Here is a 27,917-nt window from a genome sequence, read left to right as displayed (position 1 = left end):
ACGCAGAAAACTGAAATTGGACTCCTTCCTTATACCTTATACAAAAATTAACTCAAGATGGATTAAAGACTTAAATGTAAAACCCAAAACCATAAAAATCCTAGAAGACAACCTAGGCAATACCATTCAGGACATAGGCATGGGCAAAGACTTCATGACGAAAGCACCAAAAGCAATTGCAACAGAAGCCAAAAATGACAAATGGGATCTAATTAAACTAAAGAGTTTCTGCACAGCAGAAGAAACTAGCATCAGAGTGTACAGACAACCCACTGAATGGGAGGAAATTTTTACAATATACCCATCTGACAAAGGTCTAATATCCAGAACCTACAAGGAACTTAAACAAATTTACAAGAAAAAAACAACCCCATCAAAAAGTGGGCAAAGGATATGGACAGACACTTCTCAAAATAAGACATTTCTGTGGCCAACAAACATATGGAAAAAAAGGTCATCATCAGTGATCTTTAAAGAAATGCAAATCAAAACCACAATGAGATACCATGTCACACCAGTCAGAATGGTGATTATTAAAAAGTCAAGAACAATAGATGCTGGTGAGGCTGTGAAGAATTAGAAACACTTTGGCACTGTTGATGGGAATGTAGATTGGTTCAACCATTGTGGAGGACAGTGTGGTGATTCCTCAGGGATCTAGAATCAGAAATACCATTTGACCCAGAAATCCCATTACTGGGTATATACCCAAAGGAATATAAATCATTCTACTATAAAGACACATGCACATGTATGTTTATTGCAGCTGTATTTACAATAGCAAAGACATGGCAACCCAGACCATCAATGACAGACTGAAAAAAGAAAATGTGGTACACATATACCATGGAATACTATGCAGCCATAAAAAGAATGAGATCATGTCCTTTGCAGGGACATGGATGAATCTGGATGCCATCATCCTCAGCAAACTAACACAGGAACAGAAAACCAAACATCACATGTTGTCACTCTTAAGTTTGAGTTGAACAATAAGAATACATGGACACAGGGAGGTGAACAACACACTGAGGCCTGTCATGGGGTGCGGAGCAAGGGGAGGGAGAACATTAGGACAAACACCTAATGCATGCAGGGCTTGAAACCTAGATGACGAGTTGATAGGTAAAGCAAACCACCATGGCAAATGTATACCTATGTAACAAATCTGCATGTTCTGTACATGTACCCCAGAACTTAAAGTAAAAATTTTTTAAAGCAATATTTTTTTAAAAAAAGAAATAGCTCTTCCCTTCTCATTATACCTCTTTCTTATACCCAACTTTTAAGAAGCCAGAAATTTTAGTAGTATCTGAAAGTTAGAAAGTAGGAAAAGTGAAGAAAGAAAAATAAGTGGGGAAGGAAAGGAGGGAAGGAGGGATAGAAGAAAAGAAACTTAGCATAGTCCCTTTCCCTACCATAAACTTCTTTTTTTTTTTCCTTTCCTTTTTTTTTTTTTTGTTTTTTGTTTTTTGTTTTTTGTTTTTTGTTTTTTAGACAGAGTCTTGCTCTGTTGCCCAGGCTGGAATGCAGTGGCTGTAATCTCTGCCCACTGCAACCTCTGCCTCCCTGGTTCAAGTGATTCTCCTGCTCAGCCTCCTGAGTAACTGGGACTATAGGCGTGCACCACCACACCCAGTTAATTTTTGTATTTTTAGTAGAGACAGGGTTTTTCCATGTTGGCCAGGCTGGTCTTGAACTCCTGACCTCAGGTGAGCCACCTACTTCAGCTTCCCAAAGTGCTGGGATTACACGCATGAACCACCACCCCCGACGCCTACCATAAATTTCTAAATATGGGTCAAGCATGAGGTGCTGAGCCACAGTGGGGAAGGGAGAAGTCTGAGATTGGATGAGAGATTACAATTTTGATCTTAGGCTCAAGTGGACTTAAAATACTTTTTAAAGAGGCGGGTAGAGTATTGTTCAGCAATGACTCACGCCCCTTTAACTCTGGAGGAGTATGCTGCCTTGCTTATTTAAGCATTGGGTTGGAAGTGAGTATGTGAACATTCCAAGCCCAGGCCTGCAGTTGAAAGCATGAGTGTTTTCTGTCACCCTCTGGAAATTCCTGACTTCACTAAGAGAAGAACATGCCCCAGAAAGACTGCCCCTCCAGCTGGGACCTCATAATGAGACAAATGGAGTAGAGCTACATCTTAGTTAGTTTGGCCTGCAATAACAAAATAGCTTAGACTGGGTGGTTTATAAACAATGGAAATGTAGTTCTCGCTTTTCTAGAGGCTTGAAATCTGGGATCAGGGTGCCCTTATAATCAGGGTCCTCTTCCAGGTGGCAAACTGTCATCTTCTCATTGTATCCTCACATGGGCAAAAGAGGGTGAGCTCTTTAGGGTCCCCTTTACTCATTCATGAAGGCGCCACCTTCATGACCTAATTGACTCCCAAAGGCCTCACCTCTTAATAGCACCACATTGAAGGTTAGGCTTTCAACATCTGAGTAGGGGAGGGGGTGACACAAACATTCAGTCCCTTGCAAACTACTACAGGCAACCTGAACAACTGCAGCCTGATGCAGAGCCACTCAGCCGAACCACTTGCCCATGAGCATGAGAAACAAAGCATATTGCCTCAGTTTGAGGATGGTTGTTGTACATCATTATTGTAGCAATAGCTGACTGAGATCAATAGTAATACATTCACATAGATTAAAAGTCAAGGAGACTAAAAAGATATTCAGTGAAAAGTTTCCCTCCCTCTACAGTTATTCCAGCCAATAACTTCTCCTTCCCATCAGCAAATATTTGTATTTCTTCCTTGGTGATATTCCAAGTGATATTTAGTGCATACATAATTAAATATGAATATATATGCTTTCCTTTTTATTACATATAGTTTATGCTATTCACTCTCCTGCTCTTTTTCCCCTTTAGTATTTTATGTCACTATATAAAGAACATCATTTTTTGCTACAACATGGCGTCCATTATATTAATGTATGGATGTTAGTTTCTAATACAGTACCTGAAAAAGATCAAAAAAGGTTAGGAGATTTGCCCAACATATCATCCAGAAGTAGTCATGGAGAAATGATGGGATGTGACTGAAAAGCTGTATCAGGAGAGGATAAAACTGTTTCCTGCCTTGAACCCTACCAAGCCTAGACCATTCAATAAGCCAGTTGCTGTTGGGATTAAAAGTTAATACATATCAGTCACTTAGAAAAGTGTCTGGTATGTATTAAGTGCTCAGTATATATTTAGTATTATAATTACCATTTTCATAATCTGCACCCTTCCTTCTCAGGTTCACCCCAATCAATATATTGGAAACCTCTGAGGTGGCATAATTGGCCTCCTTCAATCCCCCCACTGACCCAATTTTTTTATAGTTCTTATTCCCCTTGACTTCTCTGCAACTTTGAATATGATTTTCCCCTCCTTCCCCTCTGTCCAGCTTTGGCTGAACTGACCTCACACTATCAAAGTTTCAAGGATTCTTCTTTCACCCTTCTGAGAACTCCTAGGCTGTGTCCTCATCCCTTCTCATTGTCAATGTTTCACATTGGACCAGCACCATGTAGATTTTGGAGTCAGAGAGATTGGTTCAAATCTGAGGAATATATTAATTCTTATGCAATCTGGGACCTTGCTGAGCATCATTTTTTTCTAACACATAAAATGGAGGGAATTACCCATAGTCCACAAGATTTTTGTGAGGTTTAAATGAGATAAAATAGATAATGTGCATAGCACGTAGTAGCTTCACAATAAATGTTATCTCCCTTAACTGCATTTTTTTTATCCTCCCTTTCCTTACCGAGAGTTTTTGTCATTTCCATGGTTTCACTTGCTATCTCTATGTAAGCGATCCCCACATCTCTATATATCACCTCATTCCTATTTTACAGACAAGTAAACAAAGTTTCACCTTTTTCTCTGTCCACGGACCTGTTAGACATCACAAAGAAATGTCATTGGCCTCTCCATTGCAACAGATCCAAACCAGTCTTTCTTCGCCCACTGATTCCCAATTATTCTCACCCCTTGTCCCTCTCATTTCTGTGAATGATGCTAGTTACCCATTCTTCAAACCTCACAGTCCTCTTCAATTCTTTCCTCTCCCATTGCTCATCTTTCCATTCATTTGCCAAGCCCACACCTTCACAATGATTCTTACGAAATCAAAGGTCTTCAGAGCTGGGAGAAATTTTCATGCTCACACAGGAAACCATCTCCATTCCACAGATGAAGCAAACTGAGATCTGTAGGAATAAGGGGAGGTTTAATTGGAAGAGAAGTTGGACCAACATCTAAGTCCTCTGACATGCAGGACAGTGTTCTTTCCATGACACCTCACTGATAGACTTCTTTCTCAACATTTCTGCTGCCTTCGCTGTGGTGCAAGCCATCACTATGCCTGTTCCTTTATGACAGCAGCCTTCTACCTCTCCTCCTGGTCTCGGTTCATTTACTCTTGCTGACTAATCTCATGACAGCACAGCTCTTCCACCATTAGGCAGGAGTATGGTGTCTGCTCTGGTGCCCACAGTGTAGACCTACAGGACTGTTTTTCATGCTTGGCCTTTTATGTAATCACCTTCACAGCTTCAGCCATATTCATATTCACATACATTTTAACATTTATGTAATGGTTTTCTCAACTGAGCTTTACATGGACTCACTTTTTTCTACTTAACTTCATTCTTAGCAATCATCATCTGTGAAATCATGAGTTGGGATCACTAGTATATTTGTGAATGTATGTTGAAATATATACCACCATTAAAATTAAAAGACGCTTTCCTGTTTGGCACCTAAAAGCATGTCAAGGACCACATTACAGAGACACTAAACCAGCAAATGAGTGAATATTCAAGGATGACAGTATTTGGTGTGAAGAAAATTTTCGAACAATTAGAATATTCTGAAAATGAGGTGCTAAGTTTCACTAGAGATATGCAAACCAAGATTGGTCAATAAGGGATGTTGTAGAGGAAATATATCCATTAGAAACTTAGACGATCTTGAAGGTTTTGACTAACTCTCAGAGTCCATGATTTTAGAGTCTAACCCAGTAGTTTTTAGTTTGCTACTATCAAATTAATGTTTTGTAGAATCCATTTTAACTCACCTTTCTTCCATGAAAAAAAACTGTAGTTGCTTCTTATTGTCTTCTAAATAGTGTACGTTAGGAAATGAGTGACTCACTTCTTCCTTTTAACTTACTAAAGTTTCTAATAAATAAAACCTTCTTGTTTATTTAATCAACTTCTTATAACTTTCACTCCTCCAGGCTTTAATTTTAGTTTCCCTCCAGAAAAAAAAGACACTTTCAACCCCAAGTGTAAGGTTATTCCCTGAGTGGGAACTCCATTGGAACTAATGGAAGGCATGAGTGTTTTAAATCTTTTGGAGTTATGAACATTTACCTCGTACTAGATCACAGAATAAAGCCTGGGGTACTCTCATTCTTTAATTTCTATTCTGTTTTTACTTCCCATTTATTTTAAAAATAAAAACTTTAACATTCTCAAAAAAGTGAGAAGACTCTAGACTACTAATCTCTCTCTCTTTCTGAAGAAAAGAAAGAGAATTTATAGCTTTTAATGGTTGTGAAAACCAGGAAATAATAGAGAAATCATGCATTCTGCAGGAATTCTCCTGAGTGTATTAAATTAAGCTGACAGCGTTGATATCGCTATTCATGTTGAAATAATTAGCAATTCTAAGGCTATTAATGGTGTATTGTATCACTGTTTTAGAATTGGTAGGATGAATGCAAAAACCTTTTGGTGACTTTTGCTCCTACTAAAATTTAATTAGCCTTAGTTACTGACCTCATGTTTTATGTAACAGTACACTCCAAAATGATCTCATAAAGAATTGAAGTTTTGGAAGAAAGTCATTCTTGCTTTAAAAACTAGCATCACATAAAAGTTCTCTGAGTGTTTTTTAACTACTTTTGCAAAGTATTCTTATAATTGCTAACATTACCTATGGGACTGACTGACTTTGAATTTAATTGAAGTAAAAATGCATCCCTTTGACAAGGTCACTTTTTAAAGTGGAGCTGCACTACTTTGCATTACGGTTCTGATTTTTTTCATTCTAAATTAACTATGATCTATAAAATTATCGATAAAGAATAATACCTTGGCCATCAAATATTAATAATGATTACAAGAGAGGAAAACTACCTTTAATGCACATAAAATTTATGGTTGGTAATGATCTCTACTAAATCTGCAAGACTGGGTCTGTACAGCGAAGAGTAGGCATGTAACAGGGCTCAATGGAAGGATCTAAGTCAGATCTTGCTCCCTAAGAGATTTGAGACTATGAAGTCTAACCTAGCTGAAATTAAACCAACCCTTAAAAACAAAACAAAACAGGAAGTACCACAAATGGTATGGCGGAGGTGGTGCCATTGAGGGTAGATGAGAAGTTAGCCCACCAAGAATTCCATGTGGCTTAAAGAGTTTTTTAAAAATACCTTATTATTGCATGTTGCTCTGAAAGCACATTATGGTAATGACTATTTTGTATTACTAGCTAATCATTTTTGACAATTTCATAGATATTGGACTTTCTGCTCCTTCAGAAAGTTGCTACTAAATGTACCCTCCCAATTCCGAGAAAAAGGAAAAGTATGTTATAATCTTCCTTCTGGTAGGTCAGTTGGCCCAGAAGCTTATACTAAATTTCCTTTTGGTTCATGCTGGGCAAATGATGCACAAGAGCTCAATATGTTCAGAGTACAACGTTTGAGCTACGTGTGGTTCTTTAAGACTTATTTCAGGATACAAGTTTATTATGCCAGGAGATGCAGGGCATATAGTAGTGGTGGGGCTCTCTTTGTTCAGAGTATTTGCAAATATCAGTTAAGGCAAGGATGGTATTCCAAGATGATTCACAAACTGACCATTGCAGTGTTAGCTTTAAGGAAAGAAGGAAGCAGCCTGGCGGGTTAGAAAGAGCATCAGACCAAGAGGTAAAAGAAAAAACAAACAAAATACTGGTTTTGAGATTCAACTACGTGCAAGATGCAAACAAGAACAATCACCAAATTCCTATGAGTTTCCTCAGTCATAACATGAAGTTAATATATATTGACTCCCAAATCAAGTGACTTAATAGGTATAAAATATATTTGAAATCCCAGGAGCTATACATATATAAGTTGCTGCTATTACTAAAGGTAACTCAATTTTACCATGTAAGACCATGTTCCTCATGTGGGACTCCCTGAACCGGGACATGTGGCCTACACAGACATACCCTTCTGGTTCTGTCCCATCTCCACACAGAAGAGAGAGTTGTAAGAATTCTGTATGTAGCCAAGTAATTTATTGTGCCCATGATTTATATCATATTACAATCAATCAACAAATTCATATTGACTACCTGCTCTGTGTGGAACGGTATGTTTAGTCTTGTGGAATTTCAAAAAAAATTAATGAAAAAAGATATATCATTGAATTGAAAGTACTGAGCAGACACATGAACAAGATAAAGAATGCTTAGAAAAAAATATCAAGACAAATGAAGTTATGTAGGTGTTCGTAGATGACTAAACTCTATCAATAAAGGAGACATTGTTGACGAAGAAACTTTTAAAAGGTCCTAGGCCTAGAATAGCAGAGTGCAAGGGGTAAAGGTATTTTCAGAGAAAAATAGTGGTATGGTACAGCAAGGACCTATTTCATGGCTTCCTTCAGTGGCCTGTTTAGTCTCTCAGTCATATATTCTCCCTTGCTTCTCCTCCGGACATTTGTCTAATAAATAACTATAGCTTTAGTACTGCAGAGATCAAATATATATCTGCTTTCTAGAACCATAAGTCCTAAAATAAAATTAAAGCAAAAACGGACACTTATTAGAAAGATTTTAGAATCTCCCACATATGTATATCCAGTAAGAGAGAGCTTCCTGGAAAAGATGGATTTTCATGTAGAGAGTTTAAAAGGACACAAATGTGCATTCCTAGCTGTTCCTTTTTCTTTGCAGAAGTACAGCAAGGTTTTCCTTTCTCTTTTTATTATAGATACAACAGTACAGCACTAGAGGCTGAGAATGTGAGTGTTATATGCTGTGAGACTTGCTGAGTGACCTTAGGCAAGTCACTTATCCAGCCAAGTCTCAGTACTTCCACTCAAAATAAGAATTTCATATGTTCTTCATACAGCACATTGAATTCTCATGAGGAAAAAAAGATGAATTCATAAAGATGAATTATTTGCTGCTGTTAAGATTCTCTTTTAAAAAATTCAAAATATTTGTAAGAAAACTTTTCAGCCTTTGAGTACAAAATTTTCAGAACACTTACTCTTTTCTATATTAACTGGAACTGAGCCATGAGAAAGTCCACTATGGATGAGAAAGGCTGAAAACGAGACTCAGCCCTTGTGAAACAGAAGACTCTCCCTAAGACATGCAATGCAATCCAACCAAGGAGGGGAGGATTACTCCACCTCATCATGGAGGGCTGCTCTCATGCTTTTATTGAAAATTTTCGACATCCTCTACTAACTATTCCTAAATGTACATATAAATTAGCTACTCAATGAGAATATTTAAAATTGCCTTCCAGATTGGTCATGGTGGTTCATGTCTGTAATCTGCACACTTTGGGAGGCTGAGGCGGGCGGATCACCTGAGGCCGGGAGTTTGAGACCAGCCTGGCCAACATGGCAAAATTTCGACTCTACTAAAAGTACAAAAACTGGCCAGGCATGGTGGCACATGCCTGTAACCCCAGCTACTCAAGAAGCTGAGGCAGGAGAATTGCTTGAACCCAGGAGGTGGAGGTTGCAGTGAGCCGACATCGTGTCACTGCACTCCAGCCTGGGTGACAGGATGAGAGAGCCTAAAAACTAAATAAATAAAAATAAATAAAATAAAATTGCCTTCCAATTATATTTCTGGACTTTAGCCTCTCAAACTGTTCAAGAAGAACACATAGAATTCCTTTAAAGAAAAACTAACTTCTCTGAGGTCTTTCCCATAGACTGATCAGGAAAGGTGACTTCTTTAGTGAGAGTATAATGTCATACAGTGTAGCTCAAGGAACTGTGGAAGACGTTATCTGATCTGGAGGCCTACTTTTTTAAAAAGTAACATGCGAGTAAAAAATCATGAAGACTCAATATCCTCAACAATTCTACATGGGTTTTCAAAAATCAAAATGTACCTGTCATCAGTGTCATAGAATGGAAGAAATGCTATTTTTTATTTTCTCACATGAATTTTAGATAACAACTTGAAAATGGATTCTTGAATTGACAGTGCCAGTAGTCAAATCCCATCTTCTAACCTTATCCCCAAACAAGGTCAGGGAAAGCTCTTGAAAGTGGCTTATTTTACATCATAGCCTCAGGTTAAGCCAAAATAATCCAGGAGGAGGAAAACAACAACCATGACAACAAAAAAATTCCCACAGTGAGCTACACACCCCAGATGCCCAGACTTTCCATGGAATCTTAAATGAGGGTCAGAGGTCAGTGCTAAGGAGCCTGGTGAAACAGTGAGAACCAAGATCCTGTTTCCATTTTAATGCCCTTCTGTTTATGTTTTGCGTTCTGCAGGGGAAAGGCCCAGACATTTCCACTTCCAGGGAGGCCAGAGAAAACTGCACTCAATATAGTAGTTTGACAGAAAAACAGGGGGTTTCATGGGGCTAAGGGTAACCTCAGTTCAAAAAATACAGAACTACCAAAAAGTACAGTTAGCTGAAAGTTCACATCCAACGCTGGCCTAAAATTAAAGTACCTTATGAAAATAAAGGCCATTGTTTTCAATCTGCCCCTTCACCTCTCCACCTACACACCTCCAGAGAAGGCTGCTTGTGTTTAAATTTAGCAGCAATGTGAGTTACATAATTGTCATGCGCCAGCTCAATGTCCCAGTCTCCCAATTTGTCATGCCTGACCTTCCTATCACACTCTGATAAACTTCATGCTATTACAGCTGCTTATTTTGTTTATCTTAGAGACTGAAATGATAGTTTATCATAAATTTAACTTTACCTACTTTCTTGGCCACTTACTTCAGTAAAAACTTGTTTTTCTTTCTACAAAAAAATTTTCTCCTGTGGGTAAAATGCTGGACCCTCTCCCACTAACCCTTAAACTGCCATCTCTTTCTCAGCTTCTGAACCTTTGGTGACCTTGGAAACTAGATTCAAATCAATGCTTCATGTAGTTCCTGAGCTTATCACTTTTAGATAACTTTAACTTCTGGTTTCCAGGCAAGGCCTAACTGGAAATCCTGAAACAACATAAGCATGTTCATTCTAGAGGGAAGTCCAGGGGGATTAGAAATGCCACAGTCTCTTCTATCCTGACCTTACCAAAGGTCTAGTTGGTACTGGCTGGAATTCAGGAGGAGTGAGCTTCCCTAACCATCTTGTGGCTGAACAGATGAGAGAAAATGACAGGACAGCCTCTCCCAGAAGAGACAAGGAATGTGGTTATTTGGTCTAGGTCTACTACTAAAAATGAAATAAGTCACAGGCCCTAATGGTTAGCAATTGCTAATAAAGTTTACTTTTACTGTGTGCCTAGTCAGCACAAGCCCTAAGATAGGCCCTTTATGTGGATCAGCTCCTTGAACGCCCCCCCAACAGTTCTATAAGGACTAGTTATTGCTGTTGTTAGCTATTGTTATTCTCCCCATTTTATGGATGAGAAAACTGAGGCTTAGGGTGATTAATCTTAAAGTTAAAAAACTAGAAATGGCTAGAGGCTGGTTTCAAATCCACTCTGACTTCAGAGCCAGCAGTATGTTCTCTTCACTATGACATTGTCTGTCACAATATGACCAGATGCCAGAATCATTTGAGGAATGCTGCTCCCCGTTTCCTCCACATTCTCTACCACTTCCCAACAAGATTCTATTTCCAAAGGCAGGTTGGGTTGCAAGCATCTATACATTAAAAAACAAGTAGCCTGCCCAGGTGGTTTCAATACAAATCAGAGTTGGAACCACTGACTACTATAGATAATAATGTAGGTCAATAGATTTTATGAACTCTGAAGCACTCTATGAATGCTTTTACAATCAATAGGCTCCTTGTGGCAGAGACTTCATGTTACAGATCTTTGCATTATTTTTTCCACTCATTCATTGAACAAATATATTCCAGGAACAGCAAAAGCCTTTCATAAACATCAGAAAAGGTCTCTGGAGGCAACAGATCTTAAAGACAAGCTCTGTGATTCCCTATGATAATGTGCACACAGTGGGCATTCAAGTAGCAACTACTGAATTGTTGAAGAATGGTAGGATAGGAGGGCAATAACAAATCAAATATTTGTATGTATTGCTTTGCATTTTAATTGTTCTTTGGGTCAGACATGATCTTTGAGAATCACCCTTTTGGTGAGTTACTACACAAAAAGACCTTCTACTCTGCATTGACTCTGTCAGCACTATTACCCCAACCTCCTTTCTTTTCAATACTGAATATCTGTTTCTATTGGTTTGGAGCACAAACATAATGCTTCCTGCTCTTCAGTGAGGAAGATACTTTCAATTTTCTTTTATCGTACTGGTGATGAGTTTATACTCTTCACCCATACTTTCTGTGGGCCACTAAAATTCATGAAAAGTGATATTTCAGTTGGCTGTGTCTCTAAGTTCTCAAATTCCAGTTTGGTTTACCTCTAGTTTCCTGGTAGCCATACATCAAGCATTTCTGTTATAGTAGCTAAAAAAGCAAATGAAGAACCAAGATGTGTGTTTGTAATCCTAAAGGCATGGTTTGTATACTTAGAATTTTTTAATAAATTTTGTAAAATTTTTCTCTTTTTCTATGTTTGGTCTTGGTTTCTATGCCTGATAAATAGGAAATGCCTCAGCAGCAGTCATAAATTAATTCAGACTTTCAGACATGTAAACTGTTTCTACCAAAAATAAAAGTATACCCTATAAACTAACATATCTCAGAGTATATAGTTCAGGTGATTCAAAATATATTCTTTCATCAGACAAAATCTCACTTTAGTGATCAGCTCTATTAACTCATTTTCATAGCATCCTAGACTCATTTTTTCCTAAAATGATTTAAAATATACACATATATCTTCTTAAAATGAAACAAACATGATTCCAATCTTTCTTCCCAACCCCCTAAATCCACCCTATAAGTTGCTTCTCTTTTAAAATATAACTGACTTCAGGAATTTGCCATGCTTTTTCACATGAGTAAGAAAAGTAAGCAGGTATAATATTTGAAAGTCATCATTCAAAAGCAGCAAACATATTTAATATTAAACATTTACCCCCCAAATTTAAGTCCTTCTTTGAGTGTCTAAAATAGGGGATACCCACTGGAATCCAATGTAGGATCTTTTGTTTAATTGGGAACATGGCCATGAATTTGGGAAAAGAGATCAGGCCAACGTTTATTTACCCAGATCCTGCTCCTGTTCTAAGGGCCCTTGCAGTCCATGGGTCAAGGGAAATGCATTGTTATCAAAGGAAATGGAGAGGAAGGGAGACCCAAATCATGTGGATAGTGAGCCTCCTCTCAAGAGCCTAAACTTGCCTCTTGAAGGGCACACTGGAAACCGAGTGAGGCTCGGCACTGTCTCTGGACCAGAGAACTAGAAATTGGGCCTAGAGTTTTCTCACTTTGTTTTGCGGTCAGACTATAAACAAAGATATTTTTATTACCTTCTGAACAATTTCCCTTTCTAAACACCATTTGTCAATCAAGTGTGGGCATGCAGAGGATGCTTGCAGGGCCGGGAAAGAAAACTTCCCAATAGATAATTGTGTAGCATCCAACCCCAAATCCATGGCCTATTTTTGAGTATCCTCTACATACCAAACACTGGAAATTTAATGGAAAATAAGAAAGGCAGGGTGATGAAAGATAGCATCAAAAGACCTAAGATGAGGCTGGAAACTATGTCTCAAATAATAGCATAACATTAACTCAACCAAACTGTTCTACTAACTGCAATTATATCAGAATTTCTATTTTCTGGCTTCACTAGAATTGAAGATTAAATTTTAACAAAATAAAAAGAAACAGTCTACAAATTTATTTTACATTTGAATTTCCATTAACTGTATTTTATCTTTTTGTTGTTTTCTTTTTTTTTTTTTAAGAGAGGGTCAGCATGGATAGCTTCTAGAGGAAGTAGCCACTAAAATCAAACTTTCATTACCCTTATTCATGGCCCCACTGGAGCCAGACGTCCTAGGGATCTTTACAACCCACAGATGAGCACTTTACCATGAGATAAGTTTGTAAGAATAAATTTTTGGGTATGGAACAAACTCTTTAAAAATAAGCCAGTCCCACCTTAAGCAAATACATGTTTTGAATAAACACCTCTGTTCTCTGGAGCCATGAGAAGCCTTTACGCCTTAATCATTTGAGATATCTTAGAGCTTGAGACAGTTTCTCCCTCATTGTCAAAGTGGTCCAAAGTGATCTTCTATCAAAACCATCTCTTTTTCGATCTTGTCTAAAAAGAAGGGGTATTTCTTTTATTTTAAAAGTCATCTTAATGAAGAGATAATTAAATTTGTCTTTTTTCCTAAGAAATATATTTCCTACACACTTAACCCCCTTATCCCATTAGAAAGTTACTACACTTTTACAAAAAGAAAAAAATAATAATAACATTGAATCTGCGGTCCCATGGGAACTGACCAGCTATAAACAGAGAAAACAGGATTTGACTCCTTTGGGGCAGTTTTAATACCAAATGTTCCTATTTGTGTTTGATTAATTGCTCTCAAGGTGGTTTTTAACTCTAGAAAATGCAGGCTTTATAAACTTCATCCCCAAGGATGCAAAGTTACTTGTTTCAGGAGTGTATGTAAAGATTCATCTTATTATTGTATCAATTGGGTCAAATTATAGCACTTCAGAAAGCATACATATGCTTTTCAAAGAGGGTAAGGAAAGGGGGCTCCTGAAAGTCTCTCAGATAGATAGCACAGTGAGAGGCAAACAGAACGCCCTTCTGTTTTCCATTAAAGTTATGTTCTGCACCAAGTTTGATTGCTAAACATCTGGCAGCCTTTTCTCCGATAACATAGCTCAATAGGGTGGACAGTGCTAAGCCTTTGAAGCTCCCCTTCTAACTCCTACGTGGTAGGTGAACAAGAGAGGAAGATAAGAACTCTAGATTTTTCCCTTCTATCAAAAGTGGCAAAAGAGGTTTATGGTCTTTCCTTATTATCTTCATTCTTGGAGGTTCCATTCTTCCCTATTCCTTGAATAGGATATAGGAGAAACTATGGGGAAACCACTAAAACGCTTTGCCCACCTCCACTGCCAAAAACTAAGCCTTCTGCCTTTTCATTCACTGCTGGGAAGGAACTAATATTCATGATCATGTCTTTAAATGCTTATATTGGCCGAAAGTATTTGGGGTAATATACAGTGAAAGAAAAAGTAGAAATAACCAAAGTGAGGAGGTCTGAAAGATTCTTCTATATCCTTTGGCTCTGATAATGAGATTATGCATCATTTGTTTTCTGACAATTCTTCCCTTCATTAAACCAGGCTATCATTTTCAACAACAACAAAAACTTATTTATGAAGCTGGAAGAAATTGTAAAGGTCACAGACCTAACTTTACATTTTACAGATGAAGGAACTCTGTCTCAAAGAGGCAAAGTGACTCACTCAATGAGACACATTTACATAAGAGTATGTGAGGGGATTCACAAGATGCATACAGCACAGTATTTTTTACAAATAAGGAAATGGTTGTTTATGAAAAGAAGGAGAAACAAAAACCTGTGATATTATCCCTAATGCGCTAGAGTCCTGTATAGATTACTAGAGCTATGTTGGCTACAAGTTTACCTCTGAGATTCCTAGCAGCCAAGGCAAAGAAGAAAACTGATTTGTTACATATTCACTATCCATTGATAAAAACGAATCAGTTTTACCTGGATTCTCAGTAAGAAGTTCCTGCATTACAATGTGACTTACCCCTACGTAAATGTATGTCTATAATAGTGAATGTCATGGGGAACATGCTCCTTGAAGAAGTCTTAAGGCATAATCTATAGTAAGCTTCCTAGATACCAAAAGGATTCTATTTAGGTACATTGCTTTGAAGTTTAGATTATTCAGAGACGAAATTTGCATGAAGAAATGAAAGGTGTAGAGCTCTTTCAACGTACATTTATCAAGTATTTACTTTTTGCCAGACTGTATTCTCAATGCTTCATGTGCATAAATAAAATTCATCCTTAAAGCAACACTAAGAGATACATACTATGCCTTCCCATTTTACAAATGGGGAAAATAGGTACATGACCTGCCCAAGTACATGCAGCTATTGAGGGCTAGCTCCAAAGTCTGAGCTTAAAGCTACTATATGCCACCGACCAGTACTGTCAGAGGCCTTTGAACCAGAGCACCAGAACAGCTCCATCTTGAATAGGGGCTGGAAAAAATGAGGCTGAAACGTATGGGGCTGCATTTCCAGATGATTAGGCATTCTAAGTCACAGGATGAGATAGAAGGTCAGCACAAGGTACAGGTCATAAAGACCTTGCTGATAAAACAGGTTGCAGTAAAGAAGCTGGCTAAAACCTACCATAACCAAGATGGCAATGAGAGTGACCTCTGGTCATCCTCACTGCTACACTCCCAACAGCGCCATGATAGTTTACAAATGCCATGGCAACATCAGGAAGTTACCCTATATGGTATAACAAGGGGAGAAACCCTCAGTTCCAGGAATTGCCATCCCCTTCCCAGAAAACTCATGAATAATCCACCCCTTGTTTAGCATATCATCAAGAAACAACCATAAGAATGGGCAAGCAGCAGCCTATGCCACTGTTCTGCCTATGGGGTAGCCACTCTTTTATTCCTTTTCTTTCTTAATAAACTTGCTTTCACTTTATGGACTCACCTTGAATTCTTTCTTGCACAAGATCCAAGAACCCTCTCTTCGGGTCTAGATCCAGAGCCCTTTCTGGTAACAGTACCAGTACAGCTTGACTCCCTAGTAGGGCGTCTCTCTGTCTCATGTGTGTTATGTTCTTCCAACAGTTCTCAACCTCAAGATCTACTAATCAGCAATTATTGATACTAAAAAATATCTTTTTGGCGAATAGTGTTGTTTCTCCAACTTGTACACCAAACATAGCTGAGAGTTCACATTTTTAAGCCCTGGATCTACACTGAAGAGCAATCAATTTTCCAAACCAATTGTTACCAAAACCAATCAACCCTTAGAAATGCTGAAAAGGACAGTTTTATTCTTATCGCTGTAGGAAAATAGAACAAGAAATGCAAGTCAAGTTCCAGGGCTCCCAGTGAAATAATTCACCATAGAAAAGGCTCCTGACACCACAGGGAAAAGCACTTCTGCTACCACTTCGAAATGTCCCTTAACCATGCTCTCCTACTTTGTAATGATTGCATGTTTTCCCTTTGGGCCTACTAAAGTATTTAATTGCAATTACACTCATTTACATAGCAGATGAGGCTAATTGCTGGTATTAGTTACCAAATGTATGCTTGTATTGTGAGGGTGAAAAAAATGCCCTACAGAAAAGAAAACGACTGTGCCTCTAATTAAGGAGTTATGAAGTCAGAATGAGCTGGTTCCAAGATGTAAATATGAAATTGAGGGCTTTCAGAACTCTATAATGGTTTTTTATTACTCCATCTCACTTCCTTGCTTACACACAATGTTTAGGGACTAAAGATAAATACAGTGCAATGTTCATAGTGCTGACCTGATTGCTAGGCATGTTCTCTCACACGTAGAGTGAAATAAACGCAGTTGTCTGGCAAACCCATGATAAATGGTGGGTTATGAGTACCTGGTCTTCATTTACTTCGCTATTCAATTGCTAATTCTGGTTCCACTTATTGCAAAAGCAATGTTGGCATCCTCAAATACACACAATTTGGTACTCAAATCTTGTTTTGTACATGCAGTGTAGAATAAAGAAATCATAAAATGTACAAATGTTGGGGCGTGGGGGAAGACTAAAAAGTTAGAAACTTCTATGTTGTTTTGGTCTTGCTTGATTAATTTCTGGGTAGGTACCATAATGCCTAAAAAATGGAATTCTGAGGTGACTTACCTTGAGGAAACTTCCAATTTCATTGGGGAGACACTTTACACACTTGAAGCCATCTCCTTATATATAGTTCCCTATACATTTCATGCCTGGAAGAATTTAAGGCAGAATGGCAGCCAGCAATAAAAGATGGCAATAGTTAGTGCTAACTGTAACCAGTTCAGGCGGTAAGAGAGGCGAGTTGTCAGAAAGGACAAGAGGCCTTTGAGTAGGGCATCATAAGAGAATGTTTGCTTAACAAAAATCTGCAGTGAACCTGTAGTCCAACTCGCACAGCACTCCAGGTGCCGAGACTAACAAACTGGTGTTTAAGAGTTTTTGTCTCCCATGATGATTTTTCACCTGTAAATTTTATTTTCCAGTTTCTCATTCCTTTCTCTTCTTTGTCCTGGATCCTTGCCACCACATCCTACACCTCCTCTTAGGTTTAACTATTTCTTTAAAAAAAGAAAAAATAAACTTTTCAGGTTTTAAAATAGACTTGGTTAATTTTCTTTATATGGAATGCTTAATATATGGTGTAGCGTTCAGTTACCTACACAGGTCACTTCATGAAATGAGTCTGGCTGTCAGCCAAGCTTCTGCCTCTCCCTTTTCTCTATGTTCAAAAAAAAAAAGATGGATTTTAGGGAACAAAAAATAAGGAAATAAGGGGAAGAGAAAGAGAACGGATGAAGAAAATCCTCCTAGCCACCAAAAAAAAAAAAAAAAAAAAAATGCATTCCGTGGATACCACGGCCTCACCCTCCTTAGTAAGCATTCTTTTGAAACACAGGCCTTTGGTAAACGAATCCCAGGTGGTACGATGACAGGGTCAGCAGAGCGTTATTTTTTAAACTTGTGTGAAAATTTATTTTGAGTTTTATCTCATTCTCTGGGCACTCAGGCAGTGCAATCACTAAGCTCTGGTGCCAAATGTAAACAGGACATCCTTTCAGATATCGAGGTCCAGCTGGCGAGAACACACACCCTCTGCTTTTTGCCCTGTTCGGGAAACCAATCCCAGTCCTTTCACAGAGAGATGCTGGAGCAGGGGAAACCTGCTCCCGCATGTGGGATGTAAACAGAATCCTTAAAAACATCTTTTTTATCGCTATTGTTTGCTGGGTTGCTTACCATCTCTTAATTCTTCTTACTCCACAGCAACACCTGCAGGCTAAAATTGTCACAAACTCCCCATGGCTGTGATTTGTCACCAAGTTTTACAATTACTTGGGATAGTTTATATCTTAGACCATGGGATCAGAGACTGTTAGGCTAGAAGGCATTTGAGAGTTCATCCAGCACAATTTTCTAATTTTGCAAATAATAATAGATGCTGAAGAGTGAAAAAGAGTATATAGCCCTGAGTAGCCCAATCTTCAGATGAATTCCTGCCCCATATACTCTTAGAAGTAGCTGGGCTATAAAGTAACAAAAAACATGAAGCCTAATCTGAAGGAGCTATATGTATATGCATATTTTTATCATTTATCTGTATAACACAACACCAGAAAAAGTAAAGCTAGTATACTAGCAAGAGCTCAGTGAGGTACAAGTTTCAAGTAATGTAGAGGTTTATAGTTTAAGGGCATCAGTGAGAAATAACTAGTCAGGAAATGCTTCAGGGAGGAAGTGAAATTCCCATAGTGCTCCCTCTTCCACACTGGCAAAGGGGAGGAAATACGCCCAGAAGTTTCAGAGTGGCTGACTCCAACTCTTGTTGATAAAAAATTTTTATCAATTTTTATCTCTACTGCCATTTTTCTTTTTCTTTTTAACTTGTCTTCTCATTGTTTCCTACTCGGTTGTATCAATTCAGGGAGCCCTATTTCAAACTCTATAGGACTACTCTCAGATGTCTGCTCAACTCACCGACTCACCTCTCTGGACTTGCTCATAGGAGTAGCTCCCCAGCTGGCTGGTATATCATTACCTCACTTCTCCACTCACCCTACTCAACTCCACTTCAAAGAGGTGATTAGATCAAGGATGAAAAGCTGATCCATGTTAAGGTCATCCACTTCTCCCAGGAATTTGAAATTCAATAATAACAGAGTTCCATTAGTTTTTACATTCAGTTGGAAGTACAGGGCTGGGTGCAGTGGCTCACACCTCTAATCCTAGCACTTTGGGAGGCCAAGGCAGGAGGATACTTATAGCTCAGGGGTTCGAGACGAGACCAGTCTGGGCAACATAGTGAGCCCTCATCTCTACAATCAAAAAATCCACCAGACATGGTGGATACCTGTAGTCTCAGCTACTCGGGAGGCAGAGGCAGGAGGATCACTTGAGCCCAGGAGTTTCGGATTGCAGCGAGCTATGATTGCACCTCTGCACTGCAGCCTGGGTAGTAGAGTGAAACTCTGTCTCAAAAAATAAAATAAAATAAATGGAAGAATATCAAGTGCCCCAGAGACCTGAACGCCAGCCATGTGTACCAGAAGCAGAAAGAGTTGGAGAACGAGTACTTTCTGGCTTTCCTGACTTTCCTAGGACTATTTCAGTCTTTTCCATGGACTAGTTACACTCCTGCCCTCAGGTACCTATCAATATCTCTATATTCCTATAATAAATTCTCAATATTTACTTAAGTAGCTTGAGTTGTTTTCTTTTACTGAAAACCAAGGAGTTTCAATTAAAACTCACATCCTGGCCTTGAATCTTTTCCCATTAATTCCATCTGGACATCTGTCTAATTCTAGAACTGCCCAAACCCAAGCATTAAGAGCAAGTTCGAACTAGTCCATTATTGTTTTCACCCTCACAGATCTGTCAAAGGACTAGCAAGGCCAAGTTCAAACCAGATTTAAGAACAGTTAACTAAAATCAGATTACTCTTAGCAGTTTCTCAAATATGCAGTAATTGAATATAAAGAAGTAATCATCGGGGTCTCCAGTACAGCCTAGCTCCTAGTGTATTGACTTATCAGAGCAATCTCACTTTAAATAAAACTTGAAATAATATTTTTATTCCATGCCTTTACACTCTTACATTTGTATAATTTAATATGGTAGTTTGCTTAAAAAATCAGTAAAACAAATATATGCTTATACAATAGTATAGTGTTATGATTTAAAATAAAACATTTACAAAAGAAGTTTGGCTTTATAATGAGATTTCTAAGTAAATCTGATTGGAGAATGAACTGGTTATGGTTAGAATTGATTTTGCTAATATCATGTTCAGGTTTGAAAAGAGGAGCACATCTCTTAGAAGATGGAAAATTTTCACTGGTCGATCAACACACACTGTTTGTAGTCAGGTGAACATGTCAAGAAAAACACTTTTAGAGACTTTGGTTCTTGCAAACAGATTGTTTTCTGAAGAATCACTAATTTCCTGTTCCTTCAAGAAGGTCACAGAGACTCTGAAGCATCACATCCCCCCTCCCATCCTGAGTACCAGTCCTCCCATCCATTCTCCATCATCATTGTTAAAACTGCCCAGGACCAAATCTAGGCTACATTGGGAAGCCGAGCTCTGTTTCAGTGTCCTCTCCCCAGGTAGGTTCCCAGAATCTCCATGCTACCTCTTCAGACCGGAATCCTCCCTTTCATTCCCCCCATCTCCACCCTCAGCACTTTTTTCCTGGACAGTGCCCAGTGCTTTTGACTTCACCATTTTCCACCACCATCATTTACCTTTCCAAGTCCTTTTACCTTAGGACCTTGGTGTCTGCTGATAAAATGGTAAGTATTTAGATGGTTCTGATACATTAATTCACTACCTCCTTTGGCTAATTAGGTTCACATTTGAAGACGGCTTCTGGAGACAATGTTTATTAAATTTCAGAAGGTCCAGAATATGTTTTAACCCTTTTTTGCATATCCTATAAAATGAAATGGGGTACAGATCTTGTAGTAGCTTCCAAATATAAACCTTGATTGAATTCCTGAAGATAATTAAATTAGATTAGTTATTCTAGGTTTTGCTCAATGTCTTTCACCTCTCTCTCCTCTTCTTTCCCGCATATCCATATGGCCATGCCAGATGAGGCTACATTAGTCAAACTATACGTGGTTCTGGGTAAAAACCACGTAATACATCTAGAATGTATTAGTTTGTTTCTGTATTATGGTCCTGTTGAAATCATTTGGACATACTGTATCTCAATTTCCTCCCCAGTTAAATGGCGTTACTATTGATCTATTGTTCACGGAGTTTTGGGTAACATTCTGTTTTGTTAAAACACTTTGAAAGCCTTCTGGGAAAACTGTCAGAGAAAACTTAATATGTACTATTAAGGTTTTTTAAAAAAATGTACTGAGCACCTATTGTACACAAAGCACTGCATCAGTTATAAAAGACACAAATATGACTAGTATTTTCAAAATGTAAAAAACTACAGTCTAATGTGGAATTTTATAATAGATTATCCTATTAATGATAAAACCACCATATGAGCCACAATATTTCTTTAACTGCTACGGAAAAGAGACAAATATGCTTTTTACTTGTCTTTCAGAAGTTTTCCCACAAATAAATGAGAAAAAGTTATGAAGAACCTCACAAATTACTTACAAGTTGTGGTCTAAAGAACATAAGCACATATCTGAATAATTTCCTATGCTTGATTAGGTGGCTGAGCAGAAACTGACCTTCTATCTACAGAACCGTCCTTTGAATGCCATTTGTCTCTGTGGACTCGAGGAATTTACTGTGGAGTGCCTTGCCAACAGAGTGTTCACCTTGTTAATATTAACCATGAACTTCAGGTCCTGCTGGATGTACTCAAGAGGCAATATAACACAGAACATCAAAGCCCAAGAGACAGCTGAAGAGAAATGAAGATAACAGTTAAGCTAGGGAAAACTGGAAAACTTCGAGTGCCTCTAAACAGAGTTCCCCCCACCCTCGCCACACAACACACTGACCCTGTCACATAGTTTGGTTGCTAGGTTGAATTTATATTATTCCAAGAACTTCCACCTCTGGAGAACATATTCAACTGGAAATGACAAGTGTTACAGGGAAATGCTAAAATTTTAACACATAAAATGTTAACACATAGGCCCCTTGAATCAATATTATCTTATGGAAAATCCCAGAAATTTTAAGGTCAAATATGCTAGGGATATTCTGAACATTCATCAAAGATGCTGTTGTTAACTTATCTCTTAGAATAAGGTAAAACATTGTTTTTCTTCCTAATTTCTGTTCATATGGAGGGAATGCATTTCTGAAAAGAATGTTCTTTAAATGTTCACTCCAAAAACAAGCAAAGAAATTTAAGAGTGAATCATATTCTCCCATTCTGCAGTTGGAGGCTGACCTGCCAGCATCTTACTCAACGCTCAAAAGAAAAAGACTTTTCTTGTGTAAGAGTGCAGATAAAAACTCTCACTTCAAAACTTTCCTCTCTTTGTAAGTCATAGTTCTTTGAGTCAGGACATGAACCTAACATTAAATGCAGCTGTCCAAGAAGTAGGTGTGCACAGGAAATGGGAAGGTGATAGGGAACAGCAAAAGGGCATTTTTATCTGGTCTCCGGGAAGGCTTGTGGAAAATTTTCCAGATATTTTATGGAATGACAAGAGCAGTAAAAAATTCAACCTTGGAGAAATATGGCAAAATTATCAAGGCACAGAATTTTTATAACTTTAGGCATATAAAAGTTAATGTTGTGTGTGTGTGTGTGTTCATGCAGGCACAAATATATGTGTCTATGTGTTTTAATTGGTGAGTGCTAAAAATAATTCAAAGCTTAGACAATTATGGTTTTTTATCCAAATATTTTTATCCAAATTTAAGTTATGGGTTCAGTTAATTTTATCTGTTACTTCTGTGTGACCTTACTACAGAGTAAGGATCTATCAATCAATCAATAAGGAATTTCTCTACTTTCCTGCTTTCCCATATTTTCTATGATAATTTTTCCTGACCACTACTCCCTACCCTTTTTTGTGGTCTATTTTGTGAATTCAGCACACCAAGTAACAGAATTGGGTTCTGAATATCAAACATGAGTTGCATGCTTGCAAAGAAAGTGAATATGATTTATTAAAACATATATTCACATAAGACATACAATTCAAAAGTTAGAGTAAATAAATGAATCTTGGACATCACTGTATCCCTGCAGGCTACACTTTTTCATATTGATCCTTGACCTGATCTGCTGACAAATTTACAGTTTCAAAGAAGCCTGGAGTTTAACAAAAAAGCTGATATTCTCCCTTTGTATCTGCTCCTTATCCTTTTGTATCATTTTATGTTAAAATAGCCAGCTTGTCAAGTGCTTTGGCCTTTCAGAGATGAGCACTAGAAGTACAGGAATACATAGATGTCTTTTTATATAGGCTTTTTCCACCAAATTTAGCTGCAGGGGGATATAAAAGACAAATGTGTTGACAAATGACAAGATGTTACTCACTGTAAAAATATTATTGCATGCACACAATTTCCTGTTATGGTGCATATATTGACTGCAACTTTGTTCAAAATGAACTGTATATTGAGAGAAACATCTTTCCTTGTGATCTGTTCTAGCTTGAAAGTAGCTGTTTTTTAAAAAAAACCTTGCCCTAAACCTAATAATCACAAATAGACATGAATTTTCCCATGGGAGGCCACAAATTAAAAAATGGATTTTATTTGGATCAAAAGTGGTTTTGGCCAGAAATAGATAAAAATATTTCAGATAAAGTATGTGAAGGATGTGGCTCTGGAGACACATTAAGGAGTGTAACTGCCAACCTCTGTTGAAATGAGTGTTCTTCAATAATGATGTACAGATAGGCATATGGCTATTTGAATTTATTATCTATATTTCACTTAAGTCAAAGTCTTTAAAGACAAATTTGGCATCAGTAATAGCATTCATGTTTGTGAGGGCCTCAAGACCCTCCAACCTCGTAAGTGTTAATGTATCATTGATTCTAATGTATTGATTACCCAAAGAATATGTACAGTAGTTCCAATGTCTATGAGCCATAATAAAAGGATCATGTAGTTCAATTTCTTATTTAGCTGAATTGCATCATCTTTAGTGTATCAACTATTAAAATGATACAATTATGAATTTATATATAGTCGTTTTTATTCTTCATCAAACCTTGGCATTCTGAAATCTAGGTTAATATCACATCACAAAATCATAATGGATGAATCAAATTGGAACCAGTATCTGGAACAATTATACATAAAGAGAACAAACCTGAACACATTCTACTTAAGCAATCTGGGGCTCTTGAACATATAACTCATTTGGCTCTAAAACAAATTATGTCACAGAGGGCATCAGACCTCTGCTAGGGTAATGAAACTAGATGTCTTATTCCAGTGACCTCAAACCGTTGGGGCAAAATAGCTCTAGTTGAAGGTTATTCAGTATTCTGCATGTTAATTAGAGCTGTTCCAGTGGTTTATGTTATGTCTGGAAATAGCACGACAAGCAAGCCCATTCTGGATTAGACAAGGCACCCGGTAGACACAACACTGAACTCAAGGTCTGTATTTGGGCATTGGCATGAGCAAATCCTAACTGTGTTTGGCAGAAATGTAGGTCTAATGAGCCTTTCCAAGACTAATCCAAACACAAACGAATGACTGGACTTAGTGAAGTCTTTGGCATACCGCATTTTGGGCAAGAAATAGGTCCACTACTTTTTCCATTCTTTTATTTAAAGTCAGTATTTGACTCTAAATATTTCCTACTGCTTGTGCTGGTCTACATATCTTACAGGGCTACCACACAAAGAGGCAAATATTTTTCTGTAGGGTGGGGATTCTATTGAGGTCAGTGTTTCAGAGCTTGGTACAGGATGTCCCTTCAGCATTCTGAATCCTGGCTCAGTGAAATCACTGATAAGCCAAGCCTTTACTCTTGATTTCCCACAGAGTTGAAAAAAGTAGAGCCGAAGTGACTCAGGAGAAATGGGGAAAATGTGTTTTCCCAGCCCAGCAAGCTCCTCCTGTACTCCCCCCACCAACCAACATACTCCCACACACTATCTCTGGCTCTTTTTTATTTTTTTCTTCCTCTTTGGCTTATGCTGTTCTTTTTTGGTCCCTGGCCCTAGTTATGACAGCTGATTGACATCGCTGGCAGTTCCCCTGGTGTCTGGTTAGGCAGAATTCCCCCTGCAAAACTAGGATACAAAACAAAGAGCAGACAACAGTGCAGAAAGGAAGGCTGAACAAAACAGAACCAGGAGAGATGCAATATTGTTTGCTGAAAATATTTTTAAATTTTTCAGAAAGAGGGAGCAAACCTTTAAAAGATTGTTTTAATCGTCTGTGTTGCTTTTTCTTCCCTCCTCTCTTTCTGGCCATCCCTTCCCCCCACCCTCTACATACCATTTTTGGCTTCCATTTCTCCATCTGCGTTCTTCCTTGTATTTTTTTTTTCCTGAGTCATAAACATTTTATCAGTCAGAGTTTTTGCTATTTCTGACCTTCCTTGGAGCCAAACATTTGTTTTATCTTATTTATTTTTCCACCTGGAAAGTTAAATCACGATTGTATCAAGCAGAATTATGACCAATTACTGCTGTACCTCCTCCCATTTAAGACCTTTCTTTCACTGTCCTGGAGGAAACTAGATTTTTTGCTGCTCTCAACACTCCCAGTATGCAGAGTCCAACACTCCCATGCCAAGATAGTCTTTTCTAAAATTTTTTCACATGATAAATGGACCTCTCTATTTTCCCTCTACTTAACCATCTATTGAGTGGGTCATTTCCCTGAGAAGTTCCTCTCAGTTCTCTATCATATTTCAAAAGATCACAAACAATTATGTTCATTGAGGTGTTGGTAAGTTAATATATCATCCTTTTGTTAGCACATGCCTTTCGATAAATACTATTACAGCAAATAAATAAACATCAACTGATGGAAATTCAAGCTTCAGCAACAGGACTTTTGAGTTGTTTTCTGGTTTTATAATAATGGCAAACACCGATAATTTTAGGGCAGAGGTTTGTATCAGGTAGGGTTCTAGCAGCTCCTTAATCTTCTTTTTCTTTCAGCAACTTTATATAAAATGTGAATTTAACTTTTATGTTGCTCATGTTAATATACTTCCATAGTTTCTCTACCTCTACAGAATATTCTCCTATGTTATTTTTGTGTATGGTAAAAATAAATGACAAAAGACTTGCATCAAGAATTTTAATGAACTCCTAAAACTCAACATTAAGAAAGAACAAGGGCTAGGCACAGTGGTTCACACCTGTAATCCCAGAACTCTGAGAGGCCGAGGTAGGCAGATTGCTTGAGCTCACAAGTTTGAGACCAGCCTGGGCAACCTGGCAAAACCCTGTCTCTATCAAAAAAAAAAGATAGATAGATATTCAATAATTAGCCAGGTGTGGTGGCGTGTGCCTGTGGTCCCAGGTACTCATGAGGCTGAGGTGGGAGAATTGCTTGAGCTGCTTGAGCCTGGGAGGCAGAGGTTCCACTGATCCAAGATCACACCACTGAATTCCATCCTGCCTGTGCAATACAGCCAGACTTTGTCTCAAAGAACAAAAAAAAAGGAAAAAGAAAAGAAAAAACAAGCAACCCAAATTTAAAATGTCAAAGGACTGAACAGATACTTCACTAAAGAAAGTATTGATGGTAAAGTAGCATAAGAAAGGATGCTCAATAGCATTAGTCATTAGAGAAATACAAATTGGAGTCATAAGATACCCTGACAACCTATTAGAATGGCTAAAATTAAATGACTATGCCAAGTGTGGCTAAAGATGTGTAGGAACTGGAACTCTCATACACTGCTGGTGGGAATGCAAAATGGTACACACACTTTGGAAAACAGTTTGACATTTTCTTTAAAATTTAAACACACACCTACTTCATGATCTAGCCATTTTACTCCTTGATATTTACTGAAGAGACATGAAAGCATATAGTCATACAAAGACTTATACACAAATGTTCACAGTAGCTCTATTTGTGATAGCCCCAAACTGGGAACAACACAAATGTCCATCAGCACGTGAATAGATAAACAAATTGTAACATTTCCGCGCAATAGAATTATACTTATCATTAAAAAAGAACAAATTGATAATAAGCACATGCAACAACATAGACAAATCTCAAAACAATTACACTGAATTTTTTTAAAAACCAGGAAAAAAGAATACAAAATTGATGTCTTAATTTAAATAAAACTCTAGAAAACTGCAAATGAATCTACAGTCACAGAAAGCAGACAATAATTGCCTGAAAAGGAGCTGAGATGGGCAGGAGGGAGGGCTCACAAAAAGGCACAAATAAGTTTTACAGGGTGATGGACACATTCACCCTCTTGAGGGTGATCTTGTTTTCACATGTCAAAATGTGTCAAATTCTACACATTAAATATGTGTGATATATTGTATGTTAATTATACCTCAATAACACTATTCAAAATCAGTATGGTGGCTTGCCTTCTAAAACTTTGCTCTGTGTTTCACCCCTTCCATTTAACTGTCCTCTTTTTCTGTTAAATTTTGATCTTATTTCTAGCAGTCTTTCCTTGTTGTAGAGGGGCCCTGTCCTAGAAGGGAGCATCAGTTTTGGGAGCTTATGGGTGCTAAAGAAGAACCATGAAATCCTTGAACTTTTCTGTTCTTAGAGTGAGCAAACTCCCACATTTTAGTCACTGCTATGAAACTGGCCTTCCACATTTCCAGGGAATACCTGTTGACTATTTGGGGGCTCTATCTTCTCACCCCATTGCTTCTCCTTACTTTCTCCCTCACTGATATCAATAGCATGCAGCTCTTGTGTCTGTAAATGGTTTTTCCTCATTCACTTGTCTTTTTTTCTCTTTTCTGGGATGGAGTGTCACTCTGTTGCCCAGGCTGGAATGCACTAGCATGATCTTGGCTCACTGCAACCTCCACCTCCTGGATTCAAGTGATTCTCCTGCCTCAGCCTCCCAAGTAGCTGGGATTACAGGCG

General features: G+C 38.0%; 1 long non-coding RNA gene across 1 annotated transcript in view; it reads right to left on the bottom strand.

Moving 5' to 3' along the window:
* The window catches only part of LOC112627647, a 308,193-nt gene that overhangs the window by 140,104 nt on the left and 140,172 nt on the right, over nucleotides 1-27,917 (bottom strand). The window contains exon 2 of the long non-coding RNA XR_003120205.1: nucleotides 4,042-4,224. This is a non-coding gene — a long non-coding RNA (uncharacterized LOC112627647). The remainder of the gene's footprint in view (nucleotides 1-4,041; nucleotides 4,225-27,917) is intronic.

Source organism: Theropithecus gelada, chromosome 7a (genome assembly GCF_003255815.1).
Source record: "Theropithecus gelada isolate Dixy chromosome 7a, Tgel_1.0, whole genome shotgun sequence".
Classification (NCBI taxonomy): domain Eukaryota; kingdom Metazoa; phylum Chordata; class Mammalia; order Primates; family Cercopithecidae; genus Theropithecus; species Theropithecus gelada.
The sequence above is the reverse complement of the archived record's forward strand: the minus strand, read 5'-3'. Positions and strand labels throughout refer to the sequence as shown.